Source organism: Egretta garzetta, unplaced genomic scaffold (genome assembly GCF_000687185.1).
Source record: "Egretta garzetta isolate BGI_Z169 unplaced genomic scaffold, ASM68718v1 scaffold125, whole genome shotgun sequence".
Taxonomy (NCBI): domain Eukaryota; kingdom Metazoa; phylum Chordata; class Aves; order Pelecaniformes; family Ardeidae; genus Egretta; species Egretta garzetta.
Window position 1 is genome coordinate 2,607,906 of NW_009259877.1, and position 26,019 is coordinate 2,633,924.

Consider the following 26,019-nt stretch of genomic DNA (forward strand, 5'->3'; position numbering starts at 1 on the left):
CTGAGGGGAGACCTGATCGCCCTCTACAACTACCTGAAAAGAGGCTGTAGTGAGGTGGGGGTCGGCCTCTTCTCCCTGGTAACAGATGATCGGACAAGGGGGAATGGTTTGAAGTTGCGCCAGGGTAGGTTTAGGCTAGACATTAGGAAAAACTTCCTCACCGAAAGGGTTGTCAGGCTCTGGAATGGGCTGCCCGGGGAGGTGGTAGAGTCCTCATCCCTGGAGGTATTTAAAAGAAGGATAGATGAGGTGCTTAGGGACATGGTTTAGTGGTGGGATGGCAGGGTTAGGTTAAAGGTTGGACTCGATGATCTTAAAGGTCTTTTCCAACCAAAGTGATTCTATGATTCTATTCTATGATTCTATTTTAAACAATGTGTGCTAATTCTTTATCCTTCATCCAAACTTACAAGAATTAGGTCTATTACAGCGTAAAAATGCAACAAGCATCACCTCTGCTATGAGTTATTTTTAAACCGCAACAAGGTGAAGGCAGTAGTGTATGAAACAGAAAAGTAGAAGGGTTTAGGAGGGTGTGCACATGCAAGTGCAGTCTGTGGTAATATGCTCTGTAGTGTGAAATGAGACTGGGACTGGGATGGCCTGGAGGTACCTTAAGAACATGTCATGTCATGGTAGAAAGGGCATTGCAGTGTGGCATTGTAATTAGTGATTGTTCTTTCTACTGTTTTGGTCTTGATGTTCTATTCGTGCATTTTTGACTGAAGTCGATAACATATTTCCAAGAATCAGAAATTAAAAGGCTAACATCAAGATGTATGAAAATTAATATAGACAAAGAGACATAATAAAATTATTGTGTGGCACTCAACAATGACACAGAGAATGATCTGCTCTTCCGTATTCTTCACGTAGAAGGCATTTAACTGCATTATGGGTGATTATCAGGTTCTAGTCCTATCATTTCTGAGTCATTCGTTGATACCTCAGGGCTCTTATATTTGGCTTGTGACCTGGCTCCTTTGTCCACACTGAGCATTAGATACACATTATAAAGAACTAACAAACTTGTCTAATTTTAATCCTAATTGACTAAACAGTGCTGAAATTGAGATGAGAAAAGACAGACAAACTATTAAGGTTTTTCCAGTTTGATGGCATTAGGAAAAAAAAATATTTCTTAACCCAAATAGATAGTCAGTCACACCACCAGTATCTTCAGGTCATGGCACTATAACATGATGGGGGATGGCAACCTAGCAAGAAGCTCTGTGTGTTGTCATCCTCCAGCCCTGAATAATGAAATGACTATGAAATGGAAACCAAAGGTGCACAACTACCATATTGCTTTGACTGGACAGTGTGAATCAGACATCTTGAGAAGAAACAGGAGGGTCTATTCTGAAATGTCTCTCTTTTTCCTAGCTCCTTCCTAAGTCCATCCTTTGTAATCCACACCACTGATCAAAGTGGTTTTCTTTGTAATGAAGTACTGTTTCTATTTTGCAGAAATTAGGATTGGAAAACATTTGTCAAAAGTCCCGACACCATACTTTTCTGTGGGGCTAATCTATTTTAGTCAGAAATGGAAGCACAGACTGATAAAGCCATTCATATTTGCAGTTTTAGGTTTTAAATATATTTTTAACTGGTTAATGGAAAGCCATAAAATTGTTTAGTTGCATAAGCAGTCAAACCTTCAATGAGCCAACTGGTTTAGCATGTCTGCACTATGACAGTGATTCCAGAGCCTTTCTATTTCTTGTTCTGTTATTGAAGTACCTTATATTTTTAAAGCTTTTTCCTTGACATATGGAGAAACAAGTTGTGTTAGCTCCTAACTCATTTCTAGCTGATTACTTCTCTTATTCTGTTAAAAAAAAGCAGAGTTAAAATAGACATTTTTGCATTTAATTCTCAACTAAGTTATTTGTTTTCATGTGCTGTATTTATTTTCTGAAGAATTTTCTTTTTCTGTCATTTAGAACACAATCTGATAACCACTGTAAATCTCTGACAATAATTTTTGGCTTGTTTTCTAATAACATCCAAATGTTATACAGCAGCTACTAAAAATTACTGAAAAAGAAAGGTACTGGTTTTGAGAAAGATATTTTGCTCCTCTAGAGTGCCATCACCTTATTGAAAAGGTCTGACAGAAAACTGTTGAGCTCTGGATTTTCTCTTTATTGTTCCAACATGGTATTTTTTCAAAGTCAGAATCTTAGCTATGAAAAGTTCCTTTATTTATTTCTAAATATGAATGTATTTTCCTTCACTTTTGTTTGCAATGTACAAACAGTGTGGCACTGGTGATGTACACCCGTCGACAAATATTTAATAATTAGTAAACATGTTAAGTAGCAATTTCTTTTAGAGGCCAAACAAATTTAGTCCCCTTGCACAAAGTACATTTTAGTAGCTAGCAGAGTTAGCAAAATGGTAAAAGATGAAACATGAATGTATCAGGTGTTATTTCTCATTAGTCATTATAAATTATCTGAAAGGTATGAATTCTAAGGCTCTTCTGATCTGGACACGTAAAATGCAATAAATCATATAATAAAAATATATTATTGTTTTTATCCTTATCTATCAAAAAGGAAGCCCTAGTTTCAGTTCTGAAGATTGTAGAGCATTTTTTAACAAGGTGGAGGCTGATTTATGACTAATTGCAATTCTTGCAAGTGCGCGTATCACTTTTCACTTGAACACTGCTCAGTAGTCTACTTGCAGTGGAATCAGCTTATAACAATGATGCATCTTTTCCTGCTTATATTCTATTTTCTATTCTTTTTCCTTTTCAACATTTACTGTTGTTCCCAGACAAAATGTTTCTTCCCATGTATGTCACATCCCTTAATTGCTGGATTAGCCACATTTTAATCTGTTTAGCTGACAAATTTAAGGATTGGTAAATTTGCGAAACACCTGCTTGGAAACAGGCACCTAGTAATCACATTAGAGATCTGAGAATCCTCCCCGTCTCCATGTGACTTTTTTTTTTCTTCTATTGTTGTGTAAGGTTCACATGACAAGGTTTTGGTAGTGGGGGGCTGCAGAGGTGGCTTCTGTGAGAAAAGATCAGAAGCTGTCCTCATGTTGGACAAAGCCAATTTCAGCCACCTCCAAAACAGACCAGTTGCTGCCCAAAGCTGAGCCTCTGGTGATGCCTCTGTGATAACATATTTAAGAATGGGTAAAAAATGCTGTGCAGCAACTGGGGGAGAGGAGTAAGAATATGTGAGAGAAACAGCCCTTCAGAAGACCAGGTCAGTGAAGGAGGGGAAGGAGGTGCTCCAGGTGCTGGAGCAGAGAGTCCCCTGCAGCCTGTGGAGAAGACCATAGTGGAACAGATATCCACACTACAGACTGTGGAGGACACCAGAGCAGGAGGATGTACTCTGTAGCTCATGGAGAACCCATGACAGAGCAGAGGCCCATGGAGAGCACACCACACAGAAGGTTTTTTGGCAGGACCTGTAACCCTGTGGGGGACCTACACTGGAGCAGTCCTTGAATAACTGCAGGCTGTGAGAAGGAAGGACTCACGTTAGAGAAGTTAATGAAGGACTGTCTCCCACAGGAGGCACCCCAAGCTGGAGTAGGGTAAGAGTGTGATGACAAAGAGGCATCAGAGACAAAGTCTTATGAACTCTGTGCCACTTGGTGGGAAGAAGGTAGAAGAGTCAGGAATGAAGCTGAGCCTGGAAGAAGGAGGGGGTACAGGGAGGGAGAGGTATTTTTGGTTTTGTTCCTCACTATTTTACTCTATTTTTAATTGCCAATAAATTAAATTAATTTCCCTAAAGATGAGTGTGTTTTGCCCGAGAGAGTAATTGGTGAGTGATCTTTCTGTCCTTATCTACACCCAGGAGCTTTTCATCTTATTTTATCCTCCTGTCCTGCTGAGGAGGGGGAGTGAGAGAGCAGCTTAGTGTGTACCTGGTGGCCAGCCAAGGTCAGCCTACCACATCATAGTATGGTATATACAGTATACACAGTATGGCATTATAGGAAACATACTTTGTCATTTTAGATATGGCTGGAGTGGAAGTGTTCAGATTGCTTTTTATTATGGCTCTTCCTTTGCTTTAAGCACTAGCAAGATCAGAGAGATCCAAATTTTTTATATGAAAGAATTAAGGCTGACCATCTACTTCCATTAGTTTTTCAAGCTGCATTTAGGTTGGTGAAAATCAGTATCTTTCCTAGTCTTTCTATAAGTAGTGAGTTCATTATGTGCTAACTTGGAAAAGGTGACAGCTTTAGGAAACCTGTCTCTCCTTCTGCTCTGTCTTCTTTCTTTCATTCTTCCTCAAGTTCATGATCTACAAATTGTTTCACTTGATCTCATTGCAATAGGGTCCTTTGGTAGACCATGAGTAGCTGTTCAAGGGCCCTTTACCTGAAGGTCCATGATGGGTTTATGGGATATGGGCAAATGAGCTCAGAGTGAACGATGACTGCAGAGATTTTCTTGGGCACTTCAGAGGCTTTGGGGTAGCTGGTGGGATCAGACACATATTGTTATGTGCATCAAGGAAGGCCCCAGGGGGACTCTGGAGCTTACTTTAGGGCCTGCAGTGTTAAAGCAATCCAACCTGGCGTACTTCAAGAGGACAGCTTTCAGGAGCAGCTCCGTAGCAGTGAAGTTGCCTGTGACTATATCTAATACATTTCACAGCTTTCTAAGTGCCAAAGAGGGAGAAGCTTTACCATGAATATGGTAGATTGTTATGGTTTTCTAATGATTACAAATGGAAAATTTCGCAATAAAATGGTGTTTTCCACTATGCAGATTTCAGGAAAAATCACTAAGTGTAGCCTAAAGGAAGGCCCAGATTACAAAACTTATGAATCAGTGCCTATATTTTCAATGTACAGCATGGCAAAAGCTTAACGTCCTGAAAAGATAACTCCATACTCCTAAGTGCGTTTAGAGCTGTTAAACATTTAAAACAGCAAATGGCTAACTAAAATAAGAATAGAAATGTGACATCATCCAGATAAGACTTGCAGAGTCTTAGAAGACACTTAGAAGACACTAGAATCAAGTGTTGGGGAAGATAGACCCGAAATTCAGTGAAGTTAATATAATTCTATTTCATGTATAAAGAGTGAAATACTCAAAGCAACTACTACTTGCACTGTGAGGCATAGTGTTACCAACTCTCTTTGAGGGATTAGAGTCTTGAAAGCTTACTCTGAATTTTATAGCTTACATCCATTTTCAAATTAGAAACATATAAGTGCAATCTTTTTTGAGACAGGGAAAATATGATATTCAGTGTGTTAATATATTAATACAACATTCAGTGCAAGTAGTATTTCAGAAGTACAAAATAATACTGTACAGAACTTCATAAGCTTATGCAATCCAGGCACCTTTAACAATGCACATAACACTCCTTAGAAATGTAGCCCAGAAAATTAGTGAGTACTTGAGTGGATGTGTGGAACTTAAATTATAGCTGCACACTGTTTTTTCCAAGGTCAGTTAGCAAAAAGTACACATAGTCTTGAAAATTATATCTGTTATAAAAATTATTATATCTGTTATAAATTATAAAAATTATATGTTATAAAATCATATCTATTATAAAAAACAGTTGTCAGAAGCATCACAAGAATCATATAACTTTAACATGCAAATTTTAAATGGAAACTTGTGTCTCCAAGACATGGGGGAAGGGCCAATGTATTCGAAAAATTCTCAAAAGATGGTTACTATTTTTAATCTGAAGAAGCATTCAAAGTTTCAAGAACTTTCAGCTAATGGAAAAGTTTGAGCTCCACAGAGCTTGTGGGTTGCTGTTCTCTGTGACATGTATGTTCCTGATGTTCCATAGGACATCTCCTTCTGCAAGAGAGCATGCCCTCCTTCTGTGGGAGAGGTAAAGGCCAGAATTTCTCCTTAGTGCTAGGAAGCAGAAATAAAAGCCAACTGACTGAAGCTGATGTGCTTACTAATTCAGTCTTAAAATGTGGGCTTTTATGAAGACACGGTTTCTTGCAGAACAAATAAAATCTCTTCAGTGAAGGGTGATGATTATTTCTCTTTCACTTCAGAGAAAGACTTTAGTAACTCAAAAGCACCACAAAAAGCAGTAATAATCACCCTTCACAGATGAGAGATCCTGTAGATATAAAATGCACTGTTGTCACCTCTCTGAATCTTCAGCTGTGGAGTTGACAAAGAAAGAGAAAGTCTAAGATTTCCCTTCCATGTAGACACAGCCTAATTCTTCAAAATATCTTCTTTTCTTCCACACACACACACACACACACACCCACCCTTTTCTCTTTTTGCCTTTACAGAATCTCCTGTTGACCAATGGAGCTTCCTATGAGGTCTGGCTGAAGCTCCTTTTTTACTGTGCAAGGTCTTCTTTGTCTCCCTTTGATTTCTGTGGCAAGTAGTCATGCCACATGGGTGGCAGAGTATCTCAGTGTTAAGGACACCTCCTCCTTCTATTGGGATGAAACAGTTTCCAAAACAAAACAGCAGCCTGACATCAAAATGAAAATTCTTTTGACAACCAGCATAAGCAGCAGGTGTAAATAAATGGAGGTGACACCCCTAGTGTTTTGGAGCAACTTCACAGATTCTTTGAATTGTACGTAACAGCCAGGCTTGCATTTGGTAACTCTTTGGTATACTCTGGAGGAAAAGGAGGTAACATATTAAGTCGGCATATGAATTTTCCAGCTGCTGGAAAGAGTCTTCTGCTCTGCACAGAAGGGAATTGGGGCCTTACCTTTCCTGAATTTAAATAAATAAATAAATAAAATATATGTCTTATAAATTTATTGTGTGGAAGTTTTCAAACTGTATAGTTATAAGTTTCTGTGACAATACAATTGAACAATGTAATTAGTTTTCTCTTTTTCTGCTAATTGCAAGGTACTTTCAATCCTGAACTTTGATTAAGCATGGGATGTGGATGAAGACCTATGAATCTTTAACCTTCGAATTCTCTAACTGTATTTTTATTTCACCCTGCATCAAGACATTTAACATTGGGGAATATTTTTTAACTGTGTTACTAGAAAAGAAACATTCACCTGTCCTTCAAAAATTATCTTGTGATGATTAGTCAATGTTTATAGGGCATTTTTGAGATTTTCAGCACCAAATACAAATTAAGCACTATTATTTCTTTGTCTATACTTGTAAAAGTTTTCCTCTCTTTCTAAGCCTTTGAGGGAAGTTAGTAAGATCAAAGCCTTTTTAAGAAAAGTATTTAGGAAAAACTTTAGGGGAATTATGAGGACTGCATGTTTTTAACAGCTAGATAACTGTTTCCCCTTAATTCTCTCTCTTCATGGCCACTGCTGTCCCACTCTTTTTTCCGTTATGATATGACACTGATGTAACCAAGCTGCAAGAGATGACACAACGTAATGAGTTATTTTGCGTGTTATTTGAATTGCTTCACTTTCCAACAGCTTTTGTGGACTGCTGCCACGTTTCTTGATTCAGCTTGGAGAATTAAATTCAAAGCTGGTCAAAACTCAGAATTCTGTGAGAAAAAATCAGTGGTTCTCATTTCAAAAGTTAACCCTTGCAGTAATTCCTTTAAGAAATTTGTAACATTAAGAAATATCTCTTGTTCTGAAAAAATTTGAATTGAAGAAATGTTGGTTTGTTGTTTTTTATTTTAAGATACATAACTGATTGAATGTTCTCTATTTCTTAACTAGTCTGTGGCAGCAGTACATAAGACATAAAATCATAAATAACCACTGATATGCCACATTATGATTAATAATTTAAATTGTCTTTTAAAATAAATAACAAAGAAATAAACATACCTGATACATACTTTGAAAAAAATAATCTTATTTTATTCATAAAAATTATTTGTTTGTGTTGAAAAAGTCTGGCAGAAATGAAAAGAAAGTAACCAGGAAAAAATATAGCTGTCTTCAGTTTTCTTGTTTGATCTTCCAAACATTTTCCCACATCAATGAAAATAGCCTAAATGGGTTTTCCCCCTCCCATACCAAAGCCAAGAGTATTGGTGGCTGCGATAATTTTGTTCCTTCCAGTAATGAACTACTCTGGGGAAGGAAGAAGCCTCTGGTTATATTATTGAAAAGCTAAATAAGCTGCCATCTATGGATGATATAAAGTTTTCATGAGTACAGCTCCATCTTTTACAATATGTATAAAATGAGACCTAAGGAGGTTTTTGTAAGACAAGAAGCAAGCTGATGGCTCTTGAGGAAGGATGATTACTAGAGCAACCTACTAAATATTGCTTTATACCATCAACTAAATATATAACTTGCACTGCTTCTGATAACTTTTTTTTCTTATAACCTGGAGTTTATTTACATGGAAATCTTGTAGCATGTTCTGGAATGTTGAAAAATGTGTAACTTCACGACAACTGCCTACAGCTAAGGAGGGCCATGGCTGTGATCCTGGAACCTGAACTAAGAAGGTTTGTCTTAATGGGAATTTAGCCTTTAATGGGAAGATTTTAGGCTTTCTATGTCATGAAAAGATCAGAAAATGGAGGGAGAGAATATACACTTCTTTGAAACAAATATAATACCCCTTTATTAGTTTGGAGGTTAGGTTCCTCAATTCTCCTAAGATACTTGAATAGACTGGAACTTTATGTTTTAAAATGCTACCTCATTCTGTGCCCAAATACAGTCTTAAAATGTACCTCAGGCATTCACATCTTATCCAACTTCTGGACACAGAATAACTAACAAGACCCTTAGCACTGTGGTGGGTTGACCTTGGCTGGATGCCAGGTGCCCACCAAGCCACTCTACCACTCCCCTCCTCAGCTGCGCAAGGGAGAAAAAATAAATATCGAAAGGCTCATGGGTAGAGGTAAGGACAGGGAGAGATGATCCGCCAGTTACCATCATGGGCAAAACAGACTCAGCTTAGTGAAATTAGTTTAATTTATTACCAGTCAAATAAGAGAAGGAGAGAATAAAAAAAACCCCTGAATCTTAAACCACCTTCCCCCCACCCCTCCCTTCTTCTCAAGCTTAACTTCACTCCCACTTTTCTCTACCTCCTCACCCTCAGTGGCACAGCAGGGTGGGGAATGGGGGCTGGGGCAGTTCATCACATACTGTCTCTGCCGCTTCTTCCTCCTCGGGGGGGGGGCTTCTCACACTCTTCCTCCAGCCTGGGGTCCCTCCCACAGGAGACAGTCCTCCATGAACTTCTCTAGCATGAGTCCTTCCCACTGGCTGCAGTTCTTCACAAACTGCTCCAGCGTGGGTCCATCCTTTCCATAGGTGCCATCCTTCAGGCACAGACTGCTCCAATGTGGGTCCCCCACGGGGTCACAAGTTCTGCCAGCAAACCTGCTCCAGCACGGGCTCCTCTCTTCACAGGTCCACAGGTCCAGCTAGGAGTTTGCACCAGCATGGTTTTCCCATGGGGTTACAGCCTCCTTTGGGCATCCACCTGCTCTGGTGTGGGGTCCTCCATGGGCTTCAAGTGGATATCTGCTCCAGTGCAGACCTCCATGGGCTGCAGGGGGACAGCCTGACTCACCATGGTCTTTACCACAGGCTGTGGGGGAATCTCTGCTCCAGCTCCTGGAGCACTTCCTGCCCCTCCTTCTTCACTGACCTTGGTGTCTGCAGGGCTGTTTTTTCTCACATCCTCTCGATTCTCTCCCTCCAGCTACTGAGCCACATCAAGTTTTTTTCCCTTCATAAATATGTTATCACATAGGTGCTACCACTATCGCTGATGGGCTTGGCCTTGGACAGTGGTGGGTCCATCTTGGAGCTAGCTGCTATTGGCTCTGTTGAACACAGGGAAAGCTTCTAGCAGCTTCTCACAGAAGCCACACCTGTAGCCCCCCCCCATCAAAACCTTGCCACACAAACCCGATACAAGCACTGAGCATACTATGAACACATCTCTGTGGGTCTTCCTCACTAAAACAGGACTGTTAACTGATTTGAGTAATAATCAGATCTAACTGCACTGCAGTGTCATGAGTCTCATCTTCCCAGTACCACGCACACTGGTACAGTTCAAGAGCTCTAACAACCCAAGTTTATAGTCATGTTTGTTCTAAAATCATATAGCCACCAACTAACTGGTGAAGAAAAATGCGTATCAGATCTCAAACTCTAGTAAGCTATAATTTAGGTAAGAAGTGTAGATAATACGACAGTTAGATAGGACAGGAGATAGAAACTGCCACTTCTGATAGAGCCATCATAATAGGTCTCATTGTTATATTGCACTAATTGTTCTAGCCCCCGTTTTTCTCATATCTGACCTGTGTGTTTTCCTTTTAGAAAGAACTCTTGTTGTGCTTGTCCTGCATCTGCTTGTGTATTCAGCGTGGACAGTTCCTCTCTTTGTTTTGCCAGTTGTTTTTGGCCTCAGTCAGAGACAGCTTTTAAGTTAAATGGCCATCTGGCAACTTCACTCCTCTTCAAACTTCTCTGAAAGGAAACTCATTTAGCAGGTGCACACTAAGCCATTGGCAAGTTATTGACAAATGAAAAAAAGAGGTCAGCCTAGACTGACATGAGCACCCTTCTGAGCAAGAGCATTACATGCCTTATAAAACAGAAAATTGACAGTCAGAGGACACAGTCTCAGAAGCCAGACACATATTTCTAGATGTGCTATTTCTTTTTTTTTAAACTACAATGATTAGCATGTCAGAAATAGAAACCAAAGACAAAGATGTACGAGTACTGGGTTTTCCATTTGTACTTTTTTACTCTATTACATAAAGCACTTGTCTGGAAAAAAAAAAAAAAAGAAAAGAAAAGAGAATAATCTAAATGAGACATCTTCAGTTACACTGCATTTCTAAGTTAAGCACTTCCAGGTATGTAAACTACCTATAAGACAGAATGTGTCCAGTTATTAATGAAAGATGACTAGGAACAGGCCATCTGAGTTTGGTAGACAAAACGTTTTTTAGAAAGGTTAAGGTAGGGAGAAGAAAAAATAGAGAATAAATGGGGGGAGGAGGGGTTAGGTAACAACTAGTATAAGAAAGAGTACCTTTAATCATGCAGATAGCAGACTCTGATCATAGAAAGTACAGTTTTAGGTGAAATGATTATGTCACTAGGTACACTGTTTTCAGTGAGTGAGTCAAACTTTAATAATAATTGGGCAAGGCTTCAGGCTCTGACTTTTGGAGTATGTTGGATCAGATCCTGTGGGCTGTTTTTAAATTCTTAGGTACTAGAACTGTGATTCAGACACTCAGCTATTTGCTTCACCTAATGAAGAAAATCCGATCCTCTTGTAATAGGCATGCATTGACACTGAGGAAATAAAACAATTGCTGTCATGCTCTTCTAGGATGTTACAGAGACATCTAATATCAAAATCCTGCCTAATATTTCTCTCAAGTCCATGTCTAGAAGTATTTTGAAATTTCTGAGTTGAATGAGATCATTTGGAGCTGTGATTCATTACTAAACACTGAGTGCTTAGAATTATGCACAAATGTCTCCAAATGATCTAAAGAGAGCAGAATATTACATAAAACTTCATTTAGAGTATAATTTAAAAATATTTACACTGCACAGATACAGTCTGAGACCTGACACTGGCAGGATTATGATCAGTCATGGGAATACGTATGTCTTAGACTCTGAAGGATCAAAGCATATAAGCATTTTAAACAACTTGAATATTTTTCTGTTTAGAGACAAATGTCATAGGCACAGGAATAACTTCTCCTAGTTATAAGCAAACACAATTTTTGAATAGGAAAAGGATGGTATCATGAAGACAACATTTATACCTTTCAGACATCAGCTCAAAATGAGGCTAGAAAGAGCAGTGGGTAATGGTAGGTAAAGGTGATAAGAGATGTGGATGTTGCTTCCAGACAGGGACTGAATGACAGGCTCTCTGAAGGACAGTGCACATGTAAATGAGTCAGGACGTGCTCTAAACTAAAGTAGTCTCAAGGTAAATATCTTGTATTTCTATCTATACACGCCAATGTCTCTATTACTAGTATCTTGATAACTTCACCACTAAATTGAAAGGAGGAAGGGAGCATGTAAGCATGGTAGCATGTAATCACAGCAGGCATTCATGAGATGACCCAGGACCAAATGCTATGCATGTGGCTCTCACTAGGTTGTTCACGTTAAGCAGTGAGAACATGAGTCCTCTGCTCCTTTTTGGGCCTGGAGGACCAAGGATGATCTTCTGGAACTTACAGATTTAGTAATGTAGTCTGGTACATGTGTGGTATGCAGACTCAGAAACAAAATAAAGGACAAAGAAAATATCTTTAGGAATGCAACATGGTTCTTTAAAAACACTTTGTGAAGTGGGATTTTGTGAAAGAGAGAATTGGAAATGGAAAGTTTTAGAAATGCAGTAAATAAAATTAATTTAAATAGACATCTAGAGTGCAGACATCCGTATCCAAGTTAATCAACCTAGGTTTCCTTTAAAGACAATGGAGAAAAAATAGAGACTTGTAGATATTGTATTATAGATTCTGTTCCAATATGTCTTTAAAATAACATAAATCACACTTTAGAAGTGTTTTATTTTCTCCATTGACTGTAACTCAGAAATCTACTGTTTACATTTAGATATTGAAAACAGAATAAGTGAATAGCCCCACAGTATAGATACAGAGAAGGAATTGTCCTCTCAGACAATAACTTGCTAAACCATTGTTCCAAAGCACTGTTGAACTGTGGTCCTGAAAACCAATCTTCTGCTGAAGTTGCTAATGAATTGAATTCATAGTAGCAGCAGAATGTCTGATGGTAATCTCATTAACTGTACCATACTTATACTTCCTTGCAATTTGAAAGAGTTTGATTATCTTTTCATTTTTTCACTGTAGCAGACAGAAAATTTTACAAAATTTGTCTTCTGAAACTTAGCTGAAATGTTTCTTGGGAGACATTTTTTAGGGAACCTATATCTGAAAATACCTCAGAAAGTTTCTGCAAATACACGTAACTGTTAAGGTTGTCTTAATTCTGAAACTAAAATCTGAAATATTCTGAATGGCCATCAGTCACTGAAGAGTACCTTAATCTCTATCCATATTGGTGTTTTAGAGATAACTAGAACTACTATATGGAGAAAACACAGTTATAGACTCCCTGGGACTGAATTACTATTCTTTTTCCAGTGCCTGAGAGCTTCTTCTCAGATGCAGAGTATCTCACGTGCTTATCTTTGGATTTTGTCACATACCAAGATAATTGATTTGGTGACGTTGCCAGGATCTTATATGGATAATCTTCACACTTTCAATATTTCATAAGTAGCTGTTTGTTTTTTTTTTTTTTTTTATTCACCTCTATACTCCTTTATTGGACATACAGATATATATTCTTAAAATAAGATGATTGTGTTTCCTTACAGGTTGTTCACAGTAAAATAACCCTATTAATTTGTATTTAATAGTTTTCATACTAAACAATTCTTTAGTAAAACTCTTCTTTGAACTGTTAAGGACTTATACAGCTTCAAAGAGTTAAGCATAATGATTGCCATATTTTAAATTACATTTTGTCTATTTATATCTAGTTCATTTATGTTTATTTGATTGGTTTCAGTTTTTTAAATATGTTAACCACTGAAAACAATAAAATTAATAAACTTATGTGATGCATGACTTCCTTTGAAATATTGCTCAGTCAGAAATACAGGAAAATAACGGTTCTAATGGAAGAACTAGGCATTGAGTCCTGATGCAGTTTCTTGAATGCAGTGTTTCTGATGGACCTTGTACATTTCCATGAGGCTCAGAGTGTAGCTACAACGAGAAAGCTGTCTTCAATGAATAGTAGACAGAGCTTTCTGTAATCAGTCTTGGGTATTGGTAGCAATGCAGCTACACTTTTCAGATCTTACAGTAGGCTACAAAAGCCACTGAGAAAGAGATTAAATTAGCTTAAGTCAACCTTGATGTTGCTGTAGCTGTAATAAAGCCATGGGAAATATACTTTGTACTGTTCATGAAAGATCATAGTGTTCAGAAAAACAAAAGCATGTAAGGTATTACATGCTGGATCATACAAAAATTAATTTAGGTAAAAATAGTTGTTAGACTTATGATGCTAATAAGATCATGTTATAGCGAAAGATGTGACAGCGTCTAAATTCTGTGTATGAGGTATTGTCTATACAGAGAGAGAAATATTATAATTTAAATGTGCACATTTGGTTATATAAGAACCTATGTGAATACCTTAAATACAAGTGGAATGATCAGATATTTTGGGATGACTTTAGATATTTCAAATTATGTTGAAGCACTAGTTTATTGTCTTAGCTTGATTTTTTTTTAAGATTTACTAAAGCTGAGGTGAATAAATGTTCACAGGACTGTGAACAAAAAGAAAAAAGAAAAAGAAAGAAAAATTTGAAAACAAAAGCCCTAAAGTCTCAAATCTTTTGTGCTGCTCCAGTTTGTGGTCATGTTACTATTGAAGTCCTAACCTGTAACCTTGAAACAGAACTGTTTGCTCTAAAGTCAGAAATGCCCTTAGAAAACTAAGATTAATTTTTCTCCCAGTATTTATTTTCTCTGAAGCTGGTACTCCATTCCCAGGGCTTCATTTTGCTTCACAGCTGTTTGTCTTGTTTCATAAGAGTCCTTCTTAAGAGAAAAAGACTACACTGTGTGAGACAATATACCGCAGAAAGCACTAAACCTCAACCAGGCCTAGACCTGTCTTTACAACAGAACTTCAGGACACTCAAATATACAGGAAAGTTTTAGTTGCCTCATTTTTAGAGTGCTAACTGTATAAACACTTAAGTGGGTATACTTTTCATCTTAATCCCTCAAGAGCACTTTGATAATGTGAGGGGGGGTTGCCAGTTGAGGAGAACAATAGATCTTTAGCTGTAGCATTTCCAAGTATGATTTAATACACTTGATGATGTGAAATTAATCCAAATAGCTTAAATATATTGTTGTATTTTTTCTAATGGGTAGAGTTTATATCGGTTGCATACTATCTCTGATAAAGATTTAGCTAAACTAAATCTGAATATGTCTTCCTACCAAAACCAGTGATTATTATGTTAATAGATTGTCCATGTGCTAAAAATGCAGCTTTGGGAAACTTAAAGATCATGTTTGGTATGCAAACAATTTTTTACTCAGAACAAAAATGTTATTAAATATTATATCATTCAGTTCAATAGTTGATCAAGCAGTGTGACTCATTTTTCCATGTTTGATCATCAAGGGCAATTACATCTATGTCCCTAACAAAAGTCCAAAAGTATGCAAGTGATGGAAATAGGAAGCTTACTCAGAACTGAAGAGAATACTGAAGAGAATATATGGGGGATTACTCTAAACACTGAAGCCCCAGCACTGCTGTTTGGACTATGCCTTAAATTGTAGGGAGGAGCAATTTAGCAGCTCAAGGGGCATGTGCTTGTAAGGTTTCAATTAAAATATCATTTGCTATTAGCTTTCCATGTGGCTTTTTATTTCCAATCTTCTAACCAATATTCCATCATTATTTTTTGCTTCTGAGGAATCTTTTCCTAGTTTTACTATAAGGCTTCTCTGTTGAGAGGGACAGGTTGAGTCAGGGTGAGACTGAAAAACCTATGTTGTGTTGTTTGCATGGAAGTAGCAAATCCAAGCAAAGTAGTGTGTGCCGGCATCCTGGATTGACTTGCACTTGTGCCCAGGGAATTAAAGAAGCTGAAAAATATTTCCTGCTAAACTGCAAAGCAGCAACTTGGGAGCTTAAATTGCCCCTACTGTGCTGACTTCTGGGAAGGCATTTCCTGTGGCAACTGTAAGCTATTGCTTGCTTCTCTCCAAGGAGCAGGTGGCTGAGAGACAGTTCTGGATCTGGATGTACCTCTGATGATTAGCTCACTCTCCTCTCTTGCCTTGTCCTCTTCACTTCTGGTTCAGTTCCATTCTACTTGCTGAACTCATCTTACCCATTCTTTCACTCACTGAAAGATTATATGCTTGCTACAGGGAATGTTTATATTGATGAGGTTGAAAAATGTATGATTTACTTGTCACATATAGTGCAAAAGCACTTTCATACAGCCTGACAAGATAAGCTGTTTTTTGCATCTGTAACCTGTTGCTCAAAAGAGCAACGATGGAGAAAGGTCATTTTGAGGTATCTGGATTTGGCACCTCAACACATGGCAGTGCATAAGAAAAGTATTTCTATAGACTCCAGTTCTTTACATCTACTTCCCTATGCCCTCCTGATTTTGCACTGCTTTAATGATCCGAGGGCTGGAGCACCTCTCCTATGAGGACAGGCTGAGAGAGTTGGGCTTGTTCAGTCTGGAGAAAAGGAGGCTACGGGGAGACCTGATTGCGGCCTTCCAGTACCTAAAGGGGGCCTATAGGAAAGATGGGGAACGTCTTTTTCATAGGGCCAGCTGTGTTAGGACAAGGGGAAATGGTTTTAAACTAGAACAGGGTAGGTTCAGGCTAGAGGTAAGGAAGAAATTTTTTACAATGAGAGTGGTAAAACACTGGAACAGGTTGCCCAGAGAGGTAGTGGAGGCCCCATCCCTGGAAACATTCAAGGCCAGGTTGGATGGGGCTCTGAGCAATCTGATCTAGTTAGCAGTGTCCCTGCTCACTGCAGGGGGGTTGGACTAGATGACCACTAGTGGTCCATCTACTTCCCTATGCCCTCATGATTTTGCACTGCTTTAAAACACAGTCCTGCAGAAAAATGAAGCATTAGGATTTTCACTAGTCCTTTTTTGGGGAAGCAATAACCATTGATTTGGTGTGAGACTACACACAGTGATCAGTGAGGCTGTGTGACCTGCTATTTGTCAGAAGTTATAAATTGGTCGACAGAGAAAAATCTGAGTGTGTAGAAGTGGTCTCCACAAGGAACTGCTGCAGGCAATTACGATATTGTACACATTTCTCAATACCATCATAGCATATTATTTCTCCATAACAACTCCATTTACTGCTTGCTAAAATTCTACTTCAATGACATCTTATTAATATACTCAGCTTTTGTAAAAAGACTAGGATAACTTACATGTTTTTTAGCAAGGCATACCTGAAGCAGTTATGAACTACTCCCTCAATTTGCATTTAACATTAATACAATTCAACAGTAATATACAGCTATATTTATGAACACAGAAAGATATCAAACATACAAGTATGTATCATGCAGTTACAATGGACTTAAATGCCTACTAATCTTTCACGTTTTATTGGTAATTAATATAGCTATTAAGACTATGATGTTATTTATTGTAAACTGGTAAAAAATATCTTTTTATTTTTAAAAAAAATATTTTGCTTTAAACACTTTCATAGTGAGCTTACTAGTACTGAAACAATTTGTTTACATGGGACCAGAAACCAAAGGTCTTAAGTCTATATTTATCTATTTATTGATATTTTTTAGCAAAAGTTAATTGCTCATTTTTTGCAATTCCAGTTTTATGATTTTTTTTTTGTAACTAAGAGAGAAAAAAATAATCTTATAATCACTTATCGGGGACTTCTAAACTGTTATTATCCAAGATCTCTGTATTACTCAAACCCATATTCATGGAGCTCAGGTCTTAAAACCACATTGTGACTCACATTGATATTCCTTGTTTCAGAAGCTAAATTATTTCACCCCACATTGTTGTCCGTTCAGTTCTGAGCCAGTCAAAGGCATGACAGTATTAGAAGATTTTTTATTATTATTTATAAGAAAACATTTAGGAAATAATGTGGTATTGGGAAAGGATAAAGTATTTAGGTATAACTGTAGTTGCCACTTTTTCTTATATAGACATTTTATGTCTAACTATACATGTAGGAGGCTATATGAATTTGATACACAAATATTTGGACAAGAATGAGTGATGTGAAAAAACTGTTGTTCATAGAATAATGCTAAAATAATGGTGTTGAAATGGAAGGATTGTGTGAGGCAGTCAAAATATAATTGGCATTTCTTGCTATCACTGTGAAAATCAGTTTGCTTAGAAATGGTTTGTATGATACAAAAAAGGTTAACATAGGAATCTTGGTGCCCAGAAATGAGGACTATGGTTGTGTCAAGCCAAGCCAAACTAACCCTAGCTAACAAGATCTAAATGACAAGGTACTGTGGAGACTGCCATAAAGAATAAAAATGCAAAACTTGGAAAATAAAATAGCTGTTTTGGCCACATTAAGTGAATTCATAAATGGAGAACTAGAACAAGGTATTTGTGGGGGAGGCAGTAGGAACTAAAGGGGATAAAGCTGTGGTGATGGGGAAAATCTACAATTCTTCAAAGCCAAACCCTGAAACCACAAACATGAGTTCTCTCAGAGAGAAATCTTGATGGCAAAATAGGAGAATCTCCTGAAGACTCCCCAAAAAAGGAGGAGAAGATTGTCAAAATATATGCAGAACAGAGAGATAAGAACGATGCACAAAAGCCTAGGATAATCTTAGTGAGCTTTGGCTTTTAAAATGTTGATAAAAGGTAGTCATATTTTCTATTTCAGAATTTCTATGCCACAGTGGTATAAAGAGTTTAGCATACTGAAGAGACAAGAGAGGAAAACAAAATGTTCTTCCAACTTCACAGTTGAAATGAAATCTGATACTGAAAGCCACTCAGCACAGAAATTAAAAACATATGTAAATAAACTTACTTTCTCTGAGGAACATTGTCAACAGTTACATGCTCACCGAGGTCAGACAATAGTTCAGATGAGCCACAGTTTCTGTATTCTAGAAACATTAGACTTTTTGCAAAAATTGATGGCTTGGAGTTGTGCCTGCAGCAATCCCATATATAAAATATCACCTTCTTACCTGAAACATGGCATCAGTGAATCTTAGTTTCTTCAGAAACTAAAGCAAGCAACCTGTATCTGAAATTCTACCATATTCAGACTTCACATCGCATGAATGTTATCCTGCCACTAAATGTTAAATTTGGTGCTGGGCTACTTGGGTGAAATCTCTGATGCATTCGTGTGGATTTACTCTTTTGTTGATGCTCCAGCACTGTAAAACTTAGCACCATGCTCTTACTGTCATACATGTCTTTTCTTTTGATAGTGAGAATGAAGATTTATTAAGTTTTATGGTAGATTTACATAATGGAATCCATAAAGGGAAAAATTTAAAGGCATTGGTGACTCTTCAAGCAATATTCTTACTTTGACACAGCAATATTCTTACTTTGACACCTCTGTTGCAGTATTTCATAATAGCAAAGTGACTATGACTCAGGTAGAAAAAAAGAAAGCCAGAAGAGAAGACCTTTTAATGATACAAGTAAAAATGTTATCTGGACTTCTTGCTGCAGAAACATAACCTATTTTAACTCAACGGGTTTAGAATAGAGTTTCTGATGCTGGTATACAAGGTAGCTCAAAAAATGCTAAATAAAAATAATACCTTTGTTTTATATTGGTGTTCCTTATGCATTTCAGTTTAATGGAATAATTACAGTTACTGCAATAATTAGTATTTCATAACAAAATCCATTCTGCAGTAAATCCAGCTTTCATAAGACATTGGGCTACACTTATGTTTATACATGTACCAAATACATTAAAAATGTTGAATATACCCCCATTGCATTTCTTTATCTTTCCCGTGAATAGTATTCAGCTCATCCCAACTCATCCATTTAGGGGTCACATGTGAGATAAGTCTCTAAGGTTCTTTCACAGTTCATACAAATTTAGTTATTGTGGTAGAAAAGTTATCCAGTTCACACCTAAATTAGACAGGGAATGGCAGATTGGTTTCATTGCTCTTTATCCAGTGTTCTTGAGCAGAGCTGTGTTCCAGAATGACAAGGAGGCATTTTAAAAAATGTCATGGTATTTAGTTCAGTTAGTTTATAGCCGACACTTGGTTGCTCCTTGACTGGGAACTCTGGTTTTGATTGTTTGCCCCTAATGCACAGCAAGCCAACCACTGCAGATACCATGAATTTGCACAATTCAGCAGTCTTTCATGGTTGCTTGTTGTGTCTGCCTCCTTTCTACTGTGCAGCAGGGCTGGAGGTTTTAGATGTTTCTTTGAAGAGAAAGCTAAAATGCTGCAAGTGACTTGACTTAGAAATAGTCTTTAATTGCCCCAATTGTCTTTGGAGGGTTTCTACTTGTGAGAGAAGTTGCTGAGGATTTAAAAATATTTTTGGGCTGTCTTCTTTCTTTCTGATACATAGGAAGGTGTTAGCAATGCTATTTTTTAAGCCCTGGATGGCCGTCTTGTTCTTCTTATGCCTTCTACAGTGAAACCTTTTTAGCAGGATAGCCCTTTATTTCAGTTCCTTGAGCAAAATGCCCTTGGACTGATCCACAAACAGACTTTCAACCAGATTCTCCAATATGATCTTTTTATAGTCTAGTGTAATGGTCAGAGCATCCATTGAGAATGTGGGAGATCAAAGTTTTTATTCTGTCTGAGGAAGTTCAGATTCATCCTATTTCCTGGTGGGTCAGCTAATCAGTAGGCTACAGGGGTTTTGTGGATGTTCATTATTAGAAGCAATCAATATTGCTCCAGCTGAAACTTCACAGAGAATACAAGAGTCATTCAGAGATAGGAAACAGAAGGATTAATAGTCTTTGTTGTCTGATTTACTAAGTATTCACATGGAAAGAGCAATAAAGCTTTACTGGCTGATCCTAGGATTGTTCATGTATTTCATTTGTCCAAACTACCAGAGGAAAATGTGAAAGAAAGTGAGGAAGCAGGGACAGGCACTCAAAATGCTTGCATCTGTAAGTAGCAATCCTAAAGGGTAGATGACTGTACTATATATCCTTCTACTTGCTTAAAGTTTTGTTCAGCTATTGATCCAGATGTGTAATGGATTTTTAGAAAAGTAGTACTTCACATTTCTTCACACTGAAGAAAAGGTGGTGGTGGTGGTTTTTTTCCTCTGCCAGTGTTTTGGGGCTAGGCTAACTTCAGGAAAGATCTTTTTTGTTTCTAAGCATCCAGAAGTCTTTATAGATAAAGATAGCATGAAACACTTACTATTAGTTATTTTTAGTGCTACTGATTTTTCTGTCACCTTCTGATAATGAGAGGATAACCGTAAGTCCACCACAACTATATAGCTAGAACTAATCAAACAGGAAACAGTGTATCATGGTAATTCTGTGGCTTTATTTCAGTGTGATGGGTTGGATTTATTGCAGTAATCAGCACAAGAGCGTTTTCTCCTTAAATTACTTCCATTACTACTAGACTCTCCTTTTGTGTTGTGAAAGACTTGTTTCAATGAAGAAATAGTTCTTGTCTTAGGCAACACTGTGCTTTGGTTTGTGCTAATGAGTTAGGGAGTTACTATCATTAATTTGCTTACTTACACATGAGGCAGAATGTTGATATGAACAATTTTCAGATTAGGATAGAGCCTGTTGGCCCAGGCAAGTCCCTGCCTCTCAGAACTTATCTCCTGGAGAAACATCCTGGGAAACAGAATTGGTCAAAGAAACAAAGCAAACAAACAAACAAAAAAAACCCTACCGTATTTGTGTTGCAAAACCTAGTCTTGGCAAAACAAAACAATTTTTAAAAAAAGGCATTTTGGAACAATTCTACTAAAAGACAAGACTGATTTGAGACAGAGCCTGGGATAGGGGAGCTGACATTTTGCCCTGGGAGGTGTGGTTGCTGATGTCTCCACTGCGTGAGGGCAAGAGACCAGTTCCCCTGCACATCCAGGTGCTCCCAGGTATGACATGGCTCAAAGTGTTTCTTTCAGACCCGCCTTTATGACACATGATGGGTTTAGTTTTCCAGAGAGTCTTCTAGTTAAAGACATCATATAAAGTTTCTTTTTTTTTTTTTTTTTTTCTGGGGGGGGGGGGCGGGACAGGACAGACAAATATATCTTATATAGAGCCTTTCTTTGCACTTGAAATCAAAGGTTAAGTTACATTTTAGGTGGTTTTGTTGTAGTTTGCTTAGGTTTTTCCTTCCTCATTTTAAGTTTTCATTTTCATTACAGTCAGAAATGACAGCTTTTTCCAAGATGTTAGAAATTTCCATACAGGGAAATTTTGACCACCTCTCTGGGGAAGCACAGCTGTATCTTTGCAGACTGAATTGGCAGAGATATCAAAACAGTGATTCAATGGACTCTCTTTCAGACACTTACTCATTCTCTCCAAGTAAAATCACAGAGGAAAAAGCCAGAGTATCTCCATTTGAAGAGAATGTATGAAGTCCATGAGATCTGAATTTTGAAATACTTTTGTGCATTTAAATATATATTAGGATCAGAAAAGTATTAATTAGAAACAAAACCAACAGACAAACCTGTAATACTTAGGTAGAAGAGGAAAAATTAAAAGCAGAAAGAACAAGTGATGGAGTAAAATTCTCATGACAGTAGAGGAACTGGTTACAAGACACACTTTAATAATTCTAAGCTAACCTTATAGACACAACAAAGGTAAGTATAAATTTCAGATAGAAATTACAGATAAGAAACTATTTCAGAATTTTCAGCTTACTTGTTGCTAGCTCTGTTTTAACCAGCAGCACATGGAAAAGTAGTATTAAAATAGGCAAACTAATTGTGCTTTACAAAAGATACTACAAAATCAGGGAGATGTATTGTTACTCTCCTGCAAATTAGTTATCTTAAGTTTCCCTTAACGTCTGTTTCTCTTTCTTATTTCTTCATCCTTCTAGATCTGCTAGCAGAAATTTATGGCAACCGAGATTGATTAGGACCATAGCTTTTACTAACAAATGTCACAGAACTAAATGAAACAATACTATCTACTTCTGTATTCAAAAGATTATTTTTAATTCTTTCTATTTTTTTAAGTAATTTTTGTTTTTTATTTTTTTCTTCCTGGTCAAATAATATGTAAAGGAACAAAATCTGACTCCTATGCATGTAGTAATTGTGCACCTACTTAATTTCATTTTTACTCCTGGACTGCTTTCTACAGGGCTTGCCTCACAAGTTTTCTAACATCTTCTCAACTTTCCCAGTTCTTTTGTCTTTTTTTTTTTCCTTGACCTTCAACATGAAGGCTTACTGTTACTAATCATGTGTCTTTCTAAATGGTCTAAAACCTTTATTTTCTACAGGCATTAGAAGCTGTTGCATAAATCTCACTTATGATCTCTGTCATGCTTTACATTTCAGGATTACAGTTCTGGAAAATATGGCATAGATGAGTTTTGGTATCTTAGTTCTTTGTTTGTCTAGTATTCTCTACAGTTTATTTTCAACAGTTTTGTTCATATATAATTTCAAATATGGTATTTTTTCTCTTTTGAGTTTTATTCTAAACTCTTTATTAGTTTCCAATTACACTTCAGCATTTGTACATTCCTACCTGTTTCATATCTGTGAAGAATCATTGGTCTTACAGATAAAACAGGTTGGAAATATTCCATTTTTAACAGAAACCATGGACTCATCAAAAACAATTCACCTTAAGAGAAAGCCTTCATTTAAGTGAGTGTCCTAATAAAAGAAAAAGAAAATTGAGAGGAAAAAGTAAAGATTTTCTAAAACATTCTATTCTAACTTCTTAAAGTAAAAGTTTCATTTGTCAATTTGTAATATCTTCCTTCTGAGGTTGGCATTAAGTTATATTAAGAAAAGTTAAAGAGTAAGTATTTCAGACTTGAAATTTTTCAGCCACCTTGATCAATTTTTCTAGTTTGGAGTGTGTTTATGAAAACCTAAGAGAGCAATTTCCTGTCCCGTTTCGGGATGGAAAAGAAGAATCATAAAACGGCCAAGAGTACAGTATCACAGCTGAATGTGGTGCAAACTTTGGCACCTCAGAGTACAGTGGGATTTGCCAAGAAGGCAAAATGTGTCAGATTTCTAATGGCAGCTGCTCCTGACTTGGTGAGATAAGAAGTAGTCTGTGGCAGTGGCAGATGCAAGGAGCACAAGAAGTCCAGAGTGGGGCTGAGAGGAAGAAAGCCCTGGAGGCTAGAAGGAGACCTTGAGCAGGGGAGGAAAGAGCACTGGCGTGGGAACTAGAAGTGCCCAGCTTGCCAAAACATCTTGCTGCAGTTCAGCCTCTCATTAGCAGGCAGAATAGTACAACAATGGACAACCAGAAATAAATAGTGAAGTACAACTAACATAAAAAAGAAAATTGGGCTTTATGCAGTGGCCATCAAAATCAGAAGGCAATTTTATACCACTTTCAGGAGATTTAGAATTAAATCTATTATGTATGTATACTATATTTGTTTTAATATTAATAAGTGGCATAAAAATAAGATAATTTTTAAATATGCTTTCAACCAACATTTTAATAGCATAGAATTAACATTCAGGATTGCACATATATTTTTACTCGAGAGGTGTTAACACTGTCTCTTCATTTTTCATGTCACTTTTACTAATACAAATCTTTACATATGATCCAATGTTGCCACATAAAGACTAAGACAAAATAAAAAGAATAACAAAAGAATGAAGCTGTAGACATAGAACTGTCTCAAGAGGTTTCTCAGGCTACCAGAGAAAGGCATAAACTTGTAAATAATGTAGAGCTAAATCAGATTTTTTAGAGGCCTTCAAAGGATTGAGCTAGCTCTAGCACCACGAGGAAGTTACCTTTTGCTCAAAAGGCCGATCATTAGCACACATCATAAATGCAACTTACTGCTTTCACACAGCCAGCTGACTTAAGTACCTTAAGCAGACAGAAAATTGAGAGGGTAGAGAAAGGGGAGATTGTGCATTGCATAAGAGTGCAGGGGTGGTACCATTACAAAATAAGTGTGTGTGTGGGGTGATTATGCAATTATTTTCAACATCATTATTGAAGGACTGTGCCCTAGGAAAGGAGAGACTGAAAACAGTGTGAACTAAACACAGTTGTGGTATTTGTTCTCAATGAGTAGCAAAGGAACTGCAACGAAAGTGGAGCTAGTTCTTTATGCCCCTATATATATGTTGTACCTCTGCACAAGACTGTTGAAGAAAGTACTGGTGTTGATTGTTTTTGCAAGAAGAATGATTTTTTATATATATTTAACATTATCTTGGTGGTATTCATTAAAGCCAAAGAGGTAATTATTAGATGAGCCTTATTAATACAGAATCATGCCACCTGTTACATCTACTTTCCAAGGCAACTGTTCCAGCAAATGCTGCATATTTGTTTATCCACCTTTTCAGACTGCATTAAAAGGGTTGTAATCTGTATACACAGAATACTAGCTTTTAAGACAGAAAGAAAAGAGAGGAGCAAAGATACTCAGCACTACAGATGTTTGGACATGTGCTAAGCTCTTGTACGGAACTGCCTGGAAAGATAAGAAGAATTTGGATCATGTGCAAATTCTATAATCCAAAACTGAAAAGGCTTAAGTCTTTGCTAAGACAATTTTGAGGATAGCCTCTGATAAATTGGAAAGATTTATGATGATGCAGGATTATATGTCAGAAGACAGGAAAAAATGAAACTTTGTGGAAGAAAATGTAGATGTTTATACCAACTATCATAGAAAGAAATACTATACTGTGCAGTCTCAGTCAAATGAATCAGTAGGTCACTGCTTTACATTGGTTGACCCTGTAGATGTAACTGTGTTGACAGTGATTTACCTCCTTAGAAACGAATGATCAGGTTTGTCAGACTCCACAAAACCACTGGAAACTGTTGTGAAGATCACAGAAAATAGACTGTTCCACTTATCTGAAAAGAATTAAATCACAGGGAAAAATGTGTAGGAATAAAATGTGGGGGGTTTTAATGAGGTGAACTGTGTGACAGTTACATGCAAGGGTGTTTGCATGTAACTTCAAAATTGTTCTAAAAAAAATAGAAGTCCATCAGCTCACCGAAGGTCAAACTTCGGTAGTCTGTATCTTTAACTTGAAGGTCCCCAGTTGAGGTTCCAGGTGCTGGGCAATATGGCAATAATGATAGAAGCAGGGCTTTTGAGGGATTCCTGGCAACCCCAGAATCCATCAGAGAATGTTTTTTGAACTGGAAAAGTGCTTTTGATTCCCCCAAATTTTTGGGTCATAATCTCTATATTGAGCACAGTCTTCAAATAATAACTCGCAGAGGCACAATCATGTGCTGATGACAAATGAAGGTG